The sequence below is a fragment of the Hyperolius riggenbachi genome, chromosome 1, assembly GCF_040937935.1.
Source record: "Hyperolius riggenbachi isolate aHypRig1 chromosome 1, aHypRig1.pri, whole genome shotgun sequence".
Taxonomy (NCBI): Eukaryota; Metazoa; Chordata; class Amphibia; order Anura; family Hyperoliidae; genus Hyperolius; species Hyperolius riggenbachi.
The window spans coordinates 581,345,240-581,359,586 of record NC_090646.1 but is presented as its reverse complement, the minus strand read 5'-3'; positions in this window follow the sequence as shown (position 1 = coordinate 581,359,586).

The following is a 14,347-nucleotide window of genomic DNA, read 5'->3' as shown; positions in this document are numbered from 1 at the left end:
CAGCTGCAGAAGTTCGGATGGAAAATAAAAAACAACAAGAGAAGGTTGGAACCATCAAAAGACATTTTATTTCTAGGGGCACGTCTCCAAACCGAGACCAATACGGTCAGTCTACCAGAAGAGAAACAGCTAAAGATTATCAGTTTGGCACAAAATATGATTTGCTCCTCAATAATTACAGCAAGACATTGGCCTCAATTCACTAAGATCATGCTGGAGATAATAAGGCAAGAGAAAACTTACCTCCACTAGTAAGAGAGTTATCTTATCTCTTCATTACTTACGTTACCTCTTCTGTAGTTAATTTACCTCCTCTGTAGTTAATTTACCTCCTCTGTAGTTAATTTACCTCCTCTGTAGTTATTTTCACATGTAGTTAATGAACAGCCTGTCTTTAACTCTGGAGTTATTTTAAGGATTAAAGAGTTAACTTAAAGACAGAAGAGTTAACTTTAGGTTTGCCTGAGGTAAAATGTTACCTGAATACTACATGCCTTATCACCATGGTGATAACTATAGAAGAGTTATTAAAGACAGGAGATAAGCTTAGTGAATTGAGGCCAATGTCTAAGCCTACTGGGAACAATGAGTTCGACTATCCCCATGGTCAAGTGGGCGCAGTGACACTCCAGGCCTTGGCAAGTGGGATTCCTGTCCCAATGGCGCAGAAAACATATGAATCCACCAATCTTAATAACTCGACAGATGAAAGACAGCCTATTCTGTTGGACAAGAAAAGAGAACCTGGCCACACCTCTGAAAATTCAACAATCGCTCCCGATCATACTTACCACCGACGCAGTCAGAAGAGTTGGGGAGCATGTCTTCTGGCACAGCCAGTACAGGGGTTGTGGAGATTCCATTGTGGCAAAGTTCCAGCCAACATCTTGGAGATCAGGGCGGCTTTCCTGGCACTATCCTTCTTCCACGACCAACTAGTAGGGAAAGACGTATTGCTGCAAATGGACAATCGTACAGCAGTGGCCTATATAAAGAAACAGGGAGGTACCAAGTCGAAGAAGTTACTGAAGGAGGTGGCTCCAATCTTTCACCTGGCGGAAAAATCCCTCAACAGCCTCTCAGCAGTGTACATACCAGGCAAGGGCAATACAACTGCAGATTTCCTAAGCCGAACATATCTAGACAACAACAAGTGGTCGTTGAACACGGAAGTCTTTCACTCAATCTGCAGCCAACTAGGAAGCCCACAGCTAGATCTGATGGCAACCTGAGTCAACAGCAAGTGCACCCGATACATCTCGAGATATCATTCACCGACAGCCCTTGCAACGGATGCACTAACAACACCATGGGACTTCGAGATAGCCTATGTCTTTCCTCCAGTCCCGCTGATTCATCGTTTGTTACTGAGATTGTGCCAGAAAGATGTGACTCTTATAGCCGTGATTCCATTCTGGACCAGGAGACCGTGGTTTCCACTGCTGTGGGATCTGAAAGTTCAGCCACCATTACATCTGCCACAACTTCCCAATTTACTGACACAAGGACCAATCAGCCATCCCAATCCAGCCAGGCTAAACCTAGCGGCATGGAAATTGAAGAGAAGAAATTAGAGTCTCTGGGGTTTTCACCGGAGGTAATAGACACAATTCTTAAAGAGACTCTGTAACAAATTTTTCAGCCTTAGTTCTTCTATCCTATAAGTTCCTATGCCTGTTCTAATGTGCTCTGGCTTACTGCAGCCTTTCCTAATTGCACTGTCTCTGTAATAAATCTTATCTCCTTTCCTCTGTCGTGTCTGTCGGGCTAAGGCTTGAATGTGTGGAATGTGCAGGGCTGCTTGTGATTGTATAGAAGCGATACACACCCTCTGCAGGCCCCCTGCACACTCTGTATGACTCACACACTCTGTTTATGTGAGCCTATCACAAGCTGGTTAGTTTGTTTTTAAACACTGCCTAAAACTGTTAATTGCAAGCCAGGATTGCAGCAGAGAGTGGCAGATACAGCACAGAGGGGCACAGGAGAAAATAAGGAATAGAATGGTATGCTTTTTAGTGTAAGAATATTAGAGTACAGATTCTCTTTAAGGCGAGAAAACCATCGACCAATGTCTCATACCAAAAGGTGTGGGCGAAATTCCAGGAATTCTCAACTACTGAGACTTTTAATCCACTGAAGCCACTAGTTACTCAAGTCCTTCAGTTCCTACAAGCTGGCCTAGATCAGGGGTGTTTCTAGCCACTTTGTCACTCCAGGCAAGAAAACCTGTGCCCCCCCCCCCCCTGAAATCTCAGGGCCAGCCAGGGGAGAATATAATATTAAGAGGGGGCACGCCACTCACTATGAGGGTCTGTGTCTCCCCTCTGCAGACTGTGTGCGCACACTCTGTGCACTGTGCAGCATCTGACTCTGAGACTGCCCAAACCCACACGCAGCAGCAGCAGGCATGATGCTATATGCCAATGCCTATATTATTTAATCCATTAACCCAGAGAGGAGCCACTGACTGCCTGTAATATATGGGCGAGCGTGGGGGGGGATGGTAATCAGGGCCATCCAGGGGGGCATAAAAAAATGATCAATAGCTGCGAGCAGCAGAGGCAGAGGGCACTCACTGTGACTCTGTGAGCCGGTGTCGCCTCTGCATGTAGCCAAGCCAGCCGCCCTTCCTGGTGCGTCACTTCTTCTAGACTTCTACCCACGTGTGACAGCCAGGCGGGGGGCGGAGTTAGAGGCGGCGCCGGTGTGTAAATAAATCAGCGTGCGGCGATCGCACGCTCAGTAATCAGCACAGTCTGAGAAAGAGAGGGGGCGGCGGGGAGAGGGGGCGGAGTCGGACCAGTAGGCGGCAGCCAGCACGCACTGTCTGCACATATAAACTAACGTGCGTGCAGGCTTGCAGCAGCTGCTCGGACTCGGAGGCTCTGAATGGAGGAAGACTCGAGGAAGGGGGCGGACCAGTAGGCGGCGCCGGGCACAGGCTGAGCTGCCTGTCACAGCCGGCGCCGACCTAGCTGGCTGAATGCAGAGGGAAAAAAATAAAATAAACACAGACGCACAGAGGAGCGCCCACTGCCACCAACTGCGCCATAGGCGAAAATTTATAGTTGCCTAATGGCACAGACGCCCCTGGCCGAGATAATGGGTTAAGCTATTACACCTTGAAAACGCAAGTATCAGCCTTGTCAGCCCTGACGGACCAAAGGTGGGCCTTGCATCCCCCCCTTGTGATACAGTCCCTAAAAGGTGTTATAAAGAAAAAAACTCCAATCAAAGCAATTTTCCCACAGTGGGACTTACCATTGGTCCTGAACACGTTGTCCAAACCTCCATATACTCCAGTAGACCATTGTACACTTCTTCAATTAACATATAAGGCTGTATTCCTGGTGGCTATGTCCTCAGCAAGGAGGGTCTCAGAACTACAAGCTCTAGGATGTGAAGAGCCAGCCCTTACGTTCTATCCAGATAGGGTGGTACTCCGTCCAATTCAACATTTTATCCCAAAAGTCTCTTCTGTATACCATTTCAATCAGGAATGGACTTTACCAACATTGCAAGAAGAAAACAGAGCTGTTCCACATCCATTGGATGTGGGTAATACTTTAGGAACTTACTTAGAAAAGACTGCAGAACTGCGCAAAACTAAAACACTGTTCATTATTCCTGCGGGATATAGAGCAGGGCATCCTGCCACAACAAGGACTATCGCCCAGTGGTTAGTTAGGGTGATCCATATACAGCTAGTGCATATACAGCTAGTGGTCTCACTCCACCCCAGCAGATAACTGCACACTCGACAAGAGGACTTGCAGCATCCGGGGCTGCCTTTAACAAAGTTCCGGTGGACAAAATTTGTCAAGCCCCTAACTGGTCATCCATACATACCTTTATGAGGCATTATAGGGTTGATCCAGCAGTTAATTCTACTCTGAAGTTTGGTTTGTCTGTGTTAAATGTGAAGTAACATTACATTTTTGTTCAGCATTGCACCTCATCCCTCCCTGTGTTTCATTACTAGTCATCTCCCAACCGTGCTGCCATGGAAACATATGGAGAACAGAAAATTGAATACTTACCTGACGGTAATTTTCCTTTCAAGATGTGTCCATCACAGCACGGGGCTCCCTCCCTTTGGTTCGGAGATTCCGAGTTAAAGACTGGGGGGGGGGGGGTCACTAGGAGAAATGTATAGGTAGGGTCCTAAAGGGGTCAAGTGGGCGGGACTTTACCCAACCGTGCTGCCATGGACACATCTGGAAAGGAAAATTACCGTCAGGTAAGTATTCAATTTTCCGTTATCTGCCATGGCAGTCAGGTGACCGGGGAGATCAAATTACAACTTGTGATTAGACACAAATGAGGGGGAATTAGACAGGCTAAACTCTCTAAATACATACAGGGTGCATTTCCCTCTGTTTTCCTTCTGTCCTGTGCAAGAGTTCAGCTCCACTTTAAAGGTTATTACGCTGTTGATTTTCTTTTAGAGCAGAGAGGAAGTTCTGAGTTCAGGTCCTCTTTATTAAGATAAAACTGTCCCTTTAGAAGTCTCATTTCACACAAAACACGAACGGGCGTAACAACAGGCTGTGGATCACGATGATTGACCAGCCACAGCGCCACACTACACTGCACTACACATGCAGCACAGCCACAGAAGAACTCCGCCTTGCCCCGCACGGTCACGTGATCCTTACGTGTTGGCCTTGTCACGTGAAGGTCGCTCTTATTAAGCCGTGTCTCCGCCCACCAGACAATTAGCTAGAAGCTTCTGCGGGGAGCGGGTTGTGGCGGAGTGAGAGTAGCTAAAGCTCGGTGTCTACCTACGTAGATGGCCCGTAAGTGTCCTGCGTGGCGGGTGTGCGGCTTCCAGGTGTCTCCTGTGAGCGGCTCAGCAGATGGAGTGGCCGTGGTCATGATTTGGGATGGAGGGTGGTTGTAGCTCATTCTAGAATGGAAGAAGTTGTGGTGCACAATAGTGGTGGTGCTTTACCACCTCCTAGGACCCCCAAATAGCCCTGGGACTCCCACCACCAGGGGATTCACCCACACTGCCCTCAAGGGCTGATTCACACTACAAGAGCTTTTTAAGCGCTAGAGATTTTAAAAGCTCTTGCTAACACAATCCTATGGGGGATTTTTACAAAATCACATTGCTCCACACACATAGGATAACACTAGCAATAGCTTTTAAAATCACAAAGCGCTCAGAAAAGCTCTTGCAGTATAATCGAGGCGCCCTTCTGCTGAATGCAAAACACATGTGAAGCAAAGGCTCACTCCCAGCCAGCAATCAACTTTGCACTGAAGGCTGCAGTAATTTATGCAAAGACGATAACTTAAAGGACAACTGAAGTGAGAGATATATGGAGACTGTTTTGTATTCCTCAACGCTAAATGTTAACATCCCTCCAGTTGCTGCCTGCAGTCACCCAGTGCTCAACAAAGAGATGTGGCCACCACCCAGGGTACAAACCACAACACATGCTCAGATTTCTTGCAGCAGGGGGTTAAAACTATTTACAATATATTGCACAAAAATTTTTAGAGACCCTGAACTGAAATTAAAAAGTCAAAATAACCATACACAGGTCATACTTACCTCCTGTGTAGTCTACTTCTCGATCTTTCTCCTCTCCTACATCCGATTTGTCCATAGTGATCAATGGAATTCTCCGTCCTCCATTTTAAAAATGGCCATTACCCCATAACAGCTTCCTTGTCAGCACACTGTTAAACTTCAGTATCACCCAGTTGAGCCATAGCGAAACATGGACATTACCTTGCACATTCAGTTGTAACTGACAGCTGCTGATATATAACTGACAGCAACTGGTATATTTCAGTTCTGACAAAATATTGTCAGAACTGGAAGCATAGCTCCCAAGTGTCCCTCTTTTGGAGGAACAGTCCCTCTTTGGGAGCCCTGTCCCTCTGTCCCTCTTTTCTCCTCATTTGTCCCTCTTTCAGGACTTTATCCCTCTTTATATGTAAATATATATATTTCTCTACTAAAAAATGTGTTTGATTGACTCTAAACTTTATTCCCATCCGTTAAATTGATATATTGCTAATTTTAAAATGTTATTATGAAGGAAAATGAACCAGGATAGAAAGGATCAGTGTGGTTTGAATTATAAAACAACATATTTTTCTCATGAAATCTTTATGGTATGTGGGACTAGGGTTGTGATGAGGGCGTTATCAGGGGTGTGGCAGGGGCATGGCTTAAATGTCCCTCTTTCTCATCTCAAAAAGTTGGGAGGTATGCTGGAAGGGATCACTGTAAGAAGAAAATGGTGAGCTTCTGGGAGGAACTGATGGTGAGGCTAGTATGTAATATTCCTTGGTAGCTACGTCATGTGTTTATTTTAAATAATTTTACTTGCATCAGGTTCCAAAAGGGAACCTGAAGCGAGTAAAATTATTTAAAAGAATCTCATGAAGTAGCTGCAAATGAATATTTCATACTAACCTCACTGTTAGAAGCTCGCCATTTTCTTCTTACAGTGATCCCCTCCAGTTCTGACAATATTTTGTCAGAACTGAAATATACCAGTTGCTGTTAGTTATATATCAGCAGCTGTCAGTTACAACTGAATGTGCAAGGTAATGTCCATGTTTCCCTATGGCTCAAGTGGGCGATATTACAGTTTAACAGTGTGCTGACCCGGAAGTTGTTGGGGGGTAATGGCTATTTTTAAAATGGAGGATGGAGAATTCCATTGATCACAGTGGACAAATGGGACACAGGAGAGGAGTAAGAGATTGAGGAGTAGACTACACAGGAGGTAGGTATGACTTGTGTATGGTTAATTTAACTTTTTATTTTTAGTTCAGGTTCTCCAGTGAAAATAATTTAATAAAAAGTGCTTATGTATAAATTATTTAGTCAGTATTTGCCCATTGCAAAATCTTTCCTCCCCCTGATTTACATTCTGCGGGGTCCCCAGGAGCCGGAGTGTATTCCTGTACATAATGCAGAGCAGTCCTCTTCACTTCCTTTCCAGCTTACAAGTGCTGTGCATCCAGTCAGCATGTGACCACTGTCCTTCACATGACATGGGACTGAAGCCACGTGGTGATTAGCTGGCTGCACAGCACACGAGGATCATGTATGGCTGCTGGGAGTAGGTAATATATAGCACTCACATTACCGTATGTAACCAAAAGCTGCATTTTACATGTGCCCCTAAAAAGAGAGCAATTTACCCTCAAAACAGTTATCTACTCCCATTGTAATTGACCTTGACCTCTTCCATCTGTATTTTCTCCTTCAGTACCACCTTTCACTGTATTTAGTATCTGAGCTGCCTTTATGCCCAATACAGCCTCCCTTCCTGGTCCCTGTGCATTTCCCATGCTAATACAAGTGCACACACAATACAGTGACCACATTAGCACATAAAGGAAGAACCTGACATGCCAGCCTGTTTCAGTACATCCACCCCACACCCTGTACCACTCACAAGTCAGGGGAGCATACTGCCCCGGAGAAGTGTCCAGGCCAAGTTATGGCCTCTATTAGACTATATGCTCATGTGCTGTGGCATAGCTATTGCGCACAGCACTGTAGAATGGACAGTTGTAAATTGGTCCTTTCTAACCTGCCCTGCTGTAGCATGCAACACGCTTATGAACATATTCTGTAGAAGAGAGCACACTGCGTCAAAAGGCATGGCATCAGGACTGACCAGAAAAACCTGTGCATTAAATTGAGTGAATAGGGTCATTGTCATTTTGCAATAATTTTCATTTAAAGTGTAACTGTAGAGAAAAAAGTGATTCTAAGGGGAGTAGTTACCTTGGGAGGGGGGGGAGTCTCGATGCTAAAGAGGCTTTCCCCCCCATCCTAGGTAGAAGCAAATCAGCACTGGCACCCCAAGAAAACACGCCCAATAGCAGCTTTCTGATGGGCACCGGCAGACATAGCCAAGCCCAATTGGGCCCATTTCAGCTGGAGCCTCAGCGGGACGCCGCTATTGCGCCTGCATGCACTGGCTGTTGTAAACATTTTGCTCTGTGTTGCAACGGGGGAAGCCTCATTATGGGGCTTCCCCCTCTTAAGGCAAGTACCCAACAGGGGCACTTTTTTCCCTACAGGGAACTTTAAAGGACAACTCAAGTAAGAAGAATATGGAGGCTACCATATGTATTTCATTTTAAACAATATCAGTTGCCTGGCAGCCCTGCTGATCTATTTGGCTGCAGTACGGTCTAATTTACACCAGGATCAAGCATGCAGCTAATCTTCACAGATGTGACAATATGGTCAGAAACACCTGATCTGCATATGCTTGTTCAGGGTCTACGGCTAAAAGTATTAGAGGCAGAGGGGTCAGCAGGGCTGCCAGGCAACTGGTATTGCTTAAAAGGAAATAAATATGTCTCCATATATCTTGAATCAGAATCAGAATCAGAATCAGAATCAGAATCACTTTATTTCGCCAAGTACAGCAAGAGCTGTAATCGGAATTACTTGTGGTACACATGGCAAAGGCATAATTGGTATAATACAAGACAGACACACAACACATTTCAAAGGCATAATTGGTATAATACAAGACAGACACACAACACGGCACAGGCAATAATACTAAGGATAATAATAAGGAAGTAGGTAGTGGCCTCTAGTCCATTTGATGGGCCCAGGCCGGCAGCGGCGGGGGCCGGCTGACAACCAGCTAGAGTACGCTGGTATGCGGGCCAGGTAGGGGGAGACTGGAGTTCAGAAGCCGAACAGCTTGGGGGAAGAAGGTGTTCATCCGCCTGGTGGTTTTGGATGGTATAGCCCTATAGCGACGGCCCAACGGGAGGAGCTTGAAGTAGTGGCTGCCTGGGTGAGCGGGGTCCCGGGAGATCATGGTGGCCCTCCTCCTCATCCTGGCGGAGTGGAGGAGATCGAGAGGTGGAAGAGGGGATCCGATGATCTTCTCCGCGTCCGTTATGACTCTCTGCAGTTTGTGTTTGTCGCTGGCCGTTGCCCCAGCATACCAGACAATGACTGAGGAGCAGAGGATGGATTCTATGGTGGAAGTATAGAAACTGGTCAGCAGCTCCCTGGGCATGCCAAATCTCTTCAGTTGGCGCAGGAAGAACAGCCTCTGCTGAGATTTCTTCTGGATTTTGGTGGTGTTCTGCTCCCACTTCAGATTGTTTGTTAGAGTCGTGCCAAGGAACCGCACCGATGTCACCCTAGAAACTGCGGAAACTGCGGATCCCCCAATGAGGACAGGTTGGAGGGGGGGAGGGTTTCTCCTGAAATCAGTGACTAGCTCGACAGTCTTTGCTGCGTTGAGGACTAGGTTGTTGTCCTCGCACCAGTTGCATATTCTCTCTACTTCGCTGCGGTACTCCAGCTCCCCGTTTCTACCAATAAGGCCGATGATAGTGGTGTCGTCTGCAAATTTGATGACTTTCACAGAGTCAGCAGATGAGATGCAGTTGTTGGTATAGAGGGAGAACAGTAGAGGTGACAGAACACAGCCTTGAGGAGCCCCTGTATTGGTGGTTCGAACGCTGGAGAGGTGGTTACCGAGTTTCACCTGCTGCGTTCTGTTTGTCAGGAAGTCTTTGATCCATGCCCGAAGAGTAGGGTCAACTCCGAGCTGCGTCAGATTGGTGTTCAGGATGTCTGGGCAGATCGTGTTGAACGCTGAGCTAAAGTCAAGGAACAGGATCCTAGCATAGGAGGCAGGGCTGTCTAGATGATCGGTGATGTATGCCATGCTGGCATTGATGGCGTCCTCCACTGATCTGTTTGCCCTGTATGCAAATTGCAGCGGGTCTAGAAGGGCGTCCGTGGACTTCTTCAGGTGGGCCAGGACTAACCGCTCGAGGAGCTTCATGATGTTAGAGGTAAGGGCCACTGGCCGGAAGTTATTGTGCTCGGTACTGCCTGCTTTTTTTGGGACTGGTATAATTTTAGATCTCTTAAAGCAGGAGGGGACTGCGCCATCCGATAAGGACTGCTTAAATAAGGTGGTGAGCACAGGGGCTAGCTGGTCGGCACAGGATCGCAGGCAGAGAGACGACACTCCGTCCGGGCCAGAGGATTTTCTTGGGTTTAGCTTGCGGAGGTGCCGGAGTACCTCCGATTCCAGAACAGCGACAGGAGCCGGGGGGGTGAGTTCCCCAGAGGGGAGGGTCGCCGGAGTCGAAGCTGTTTGGCCCACTGGCTGTTTAGGATGCTGCTCGAATCTGCAGTAAAACTCATTGAGCTCCTCCGCCAGTCGAGGGCACGGGGTCGCTGCCTGGGGTGCAGGTTTGAAGTTCGTGGCTGCTCTCAGGCCCTTCCATACCTCCCGTGTATTAGAGGACTGAAGGCAAAGCCCCAGTTTTTCGGCGTAGGCCCTCTTTGCAGATCGCAGTTCTCTTTTCAAGGCGAGCCTGGCCTCTCTGAATTCCTCTGGGGAGCCAGACCTGTGCGCATCCTCTTTGCATTTCCGGAGTCGGCGAAGCTTGTCATTGAACCAAGGCTTGTTGTTGGGGTAGACTCTGAAGGACTTGGATGGGATACATGCTTCTTCGCAGAAGCTAATGTAAGAAGTGACATTCTCGGCCCATTCATCAAGGGTGGGTGCCTCCAGAGCCGTCCAGTCTGTAGTTTCAAAGCACGCTTGGAGCTCCAGTTTGGCCTCTGCAGTCCATTTTTTAGTGGTTATGACGGTGGGCTTCGAGGTCTCCAGGAGCCTCCTGTAGGTGGGAATCAGGTGTATTGAGTTGTGGTCGGAGTTTCCCAGAGGGGCGCCCCTTACGGCCTTGTAGGCGTTCTTATGGACCGTGTAGCAGTGGTCCAGGATGTTACTGTTCCTGGTAGGGCAGGTGATGTGCTGCTTGTAGCGGGGCAACTCGTGTCGAAGGTTCGCCTTGTTGAAATCGCCCAGAATGATGAACAGGGCCTCCGGGAGGGCAGTTTCCCACCGCGAGATACAGTCCCTGAGAGCATACAGGGCAGTCTTGGTGCATGCGTCGGGAGGAATGTAGACCCCAACGAGGACAAGGGAAGAGAACTCCCGCGGGGAGTACCGAGGCCTGCAGTTTATGGCAAGGAACTCAACATCTGGGGTGCAGGCCTTGTGGAGAGTGGTGGTGTCGGAGCACCAGGAGGTGTTTATGTAAAAGCAGATGCCGCCCCCCCTCGTTTTCCCCGAGAGGGCAGCATCGCGGTCTGCTCTTAGGAGACTGTAGCCTGGAACATGTAGAGAGTTGTCGGGGATGCTGTCGCACAGCCAGGTCTCGGTGAAACAGAGGACAGGGGTGTTCTTGCTGATCAGAGGTTTGCTGCCAAGTAGGAGGAGCAACTCGTCCAGTTTGTTGGGGAGTGAGCAGACGTTTGTGAGTAGGATGGCAGGGACAGGGGAGCGAAGGCCTTTCCTTTTGAGTCGGACCTGGGCCCCCCCCCTCCTTCCTCTGTGGCGGCGTTTGATCGGTGCTCGCTTGGTGGTGAGATAATTGATGTGTGCGGTGACAGCAGTCCACAGGGGGGAGCCCGGTGTAGGGTTGGGGGTGTCAGGGGGTTCCCATTTGAGAAGGGCCTCTCTAGAGAGAGAGACAGTCCGTTCTGCGCCCATGGCACAGCTATCACGGTGCAGTATTGTGGTGAAGCCCCTCCCACAGTGTGATGTCAGGACCATGGTTCTGACACCACACTGTGGGAGCCTTGTTGCACTGTGGGAAATAACAGCTATTTACAGCTGTTTCCAGCTGCCAAAAAAGCAAGCAGCATCTTCTTTCACTGACATCACCTTCCAGCAGTAAAAATGTCACCATGTGATAAATGTCAGAATGTAAATCAGGGAGAGGAAATGAAGAGTAAAGACTTGAGCGCTAGACACCAACAATCTTTTTGCAGCCAGAAGTTCATCCAATCCACAAATGGATACAGAGAGATAGTTTTGTATTCCTCAGCGCTAAATGTTAACACCCCTCCAGTTGCTGCCTGCAGTCACCCAGTGCTTATCTGATGACAGCATACCGCCGAAGCCTAGTCGGGAAGGAGAGACGGGCTATTTATACCTCCTGATATTACCAGAAAAGGTTGAGTAATAAGGTGCACTGGAGTGACTATCTGTGTAGATACCTTATATGCAAGAAGGGTGCAGTGTGCATGGACCCTCAAATGTACGTTTTTGTTGTTTTAACGGAAACAAGGGTCCTTTCACATTGAATCAGTTTCTGTCAGTTATAACTGAAAGGACAACTGACATGCTGCTCAATGTCCATGTTTCCCTATGGATTTTATGCGTTTTAACTGAAAGCTTTTCACAATGCACTGCTATGAAACAACTGATCAGTTAAAACGCATCTGTTATTTAGCATGAAAGAGAGGCCTTAAAGGGAACCTAAACTGAGAGGGATATGGATGTTTCCTTTTAAACAATACCAGTTCCCTGGCAATAGTGGTTGAATCACACACCTGAAACAAGCATGCAGCTAATCCAGTCTGACTTCAGTCAGAGCACCTGATCTGCATGCTTGTTCAGGGGCTGTGGCTAAAAGTATTAGAAACACAGGATCAGTAGGAAAGCCAGGCAACTGGTATTATTTTAAAAGGAAAAATCCATCTCCTTCCCAGTTTAGGTTCCCTTTAAAGAGAAACCATAACCAAGAATTGAACTTCATCCCAATCAGTAGCTGATACCCCCTTTCCCATGAGAAATCTTTTCCTTTTCACAAACTGATCATCAGGGGGCTCTGTATGGTTGATATTGTGGTGAAGCCCCTCCCACAGTGTGATGTCAGGACCATGGTTCTGACACCACACTGTGGGAGCCTTGTTGCACTGTGGGAAATAACAGCTATTTACAGCTGTTTCCAGCTGCCAAAAAAGCAAGCAGCATCTTCTTTCACTGACATCACCTTCCAGCAGTAAAAATGTCACCATGTGATAAATGTCAGAATGTAAATCAGGGAGAGGAAAGATTTTACAATGGGCAAACACTGACTAAATCATTTATACAGTTATTGTAAAAATGAAGCACTTTTTTATTACATTTTCACCGCGGTTCCTCTTTAACCACTTGAGGACCATGGTGTTAAACCCCCCTAGTGACCAGGCTATTTTTTACTAAAATGGCCACTGCTGCTTTAAAGGGGTTCTGTGGGGGTCTGCTAAGGATGAAAAACGCCACTTACCTGGGTCTTCTATCAGTCCCCTGTAGCAGTAATGTCCCACGCCGTCCTCCGATCTGCCGTTCTCCGCCACTGGTACCGGGAATTATTCGTCTGGCATCGCCGAATAATGCGCTCTGCCGTTCGTGTCATCAGAAGCTTACTGCGCAGGCGCAGTATGAAGTTTTCTTGTACTGCGCCTGCGCAGTAAGCTTGTGATGACGTAGGCGGGAGCGAGCAGGCATGCAGCCGCAGTTGGACGGCGTGCTGCGCTAGACCGAGACCGGCGGCGGGGAACGGTGGATGGGAGGAGGACGACGTGGGAAATTATTGCTACAGGGGGCGGATAGAAGCCCCAGGTAAGTGGCGGTTTTTATCCCCACCGAACCCCTTTAAGGGCCAAGCTGCAACTTAGCACACAAGTGATCCCCCCTTTTCTCCCCACCAACAGAGATCTCTGTTGGTGGGGTCTGATCGCTCCACAGTTGTTACTTGATTGACAGCACAGCTGTCAATCAAGTCCGCGTCCAGAGTGTACTGCGCAGGTGCAGAACTACTGTGCCTGCGCAGTACACTCCAGACAATGTGGACTTGATTGACAGCTGCACTTGCGCAGGGGGAGGAGCAGAAAGCGGCGGTGTGGGGATACAGAGGCATGTCATGAGGCAGAAAACATGCCTCTGTGTCCCATCTGAAGCATACCCCCCCCCCCCCCCCAAGAGCTCTCGTTCTCTTTAAAGGGAACCTTAACTTAGAGCGATATGGATGTTTCCTTTTAAACAATACCAGTTGCCTGGCAGTCCTGCTGATCTCATTGACCAACGTAGTGGCTGAATCACACACCTGAAACAAGCACGCAGCTAATCCAGTCTGACTTCAGTCAGAGCACCTGATCTCCATGCTTGTTGAGGGGCTGTGGCTACAAGCATTAGAGACACAGGATCCGCAGGAGAGTCAGGCAACTGGTATTATTTTCAGAGGAAAAATCCATATCCTTCTCAGTTTAGGTTCCCTTTAGGGGCCCGTTCTCACTAGGGCAATCAGCGGTCGATTAACGCTAATCGCCGAATCACTAGCTCTTTTTAAAGCGCAATACTAATTATATGGCAGTGATCTCACTGCTGTGATTGCCTCCGATTCACAATTAGTGGCAATCGCAAAACGTGGTGCATGGTTCATGGTCTAGTGTGGTTCATGGTCTAGAGGTTAAGACAGATACCTACTAGCTACTACACACTGTGTCCTGGGTTCAAATCCCAGCTATGGTATA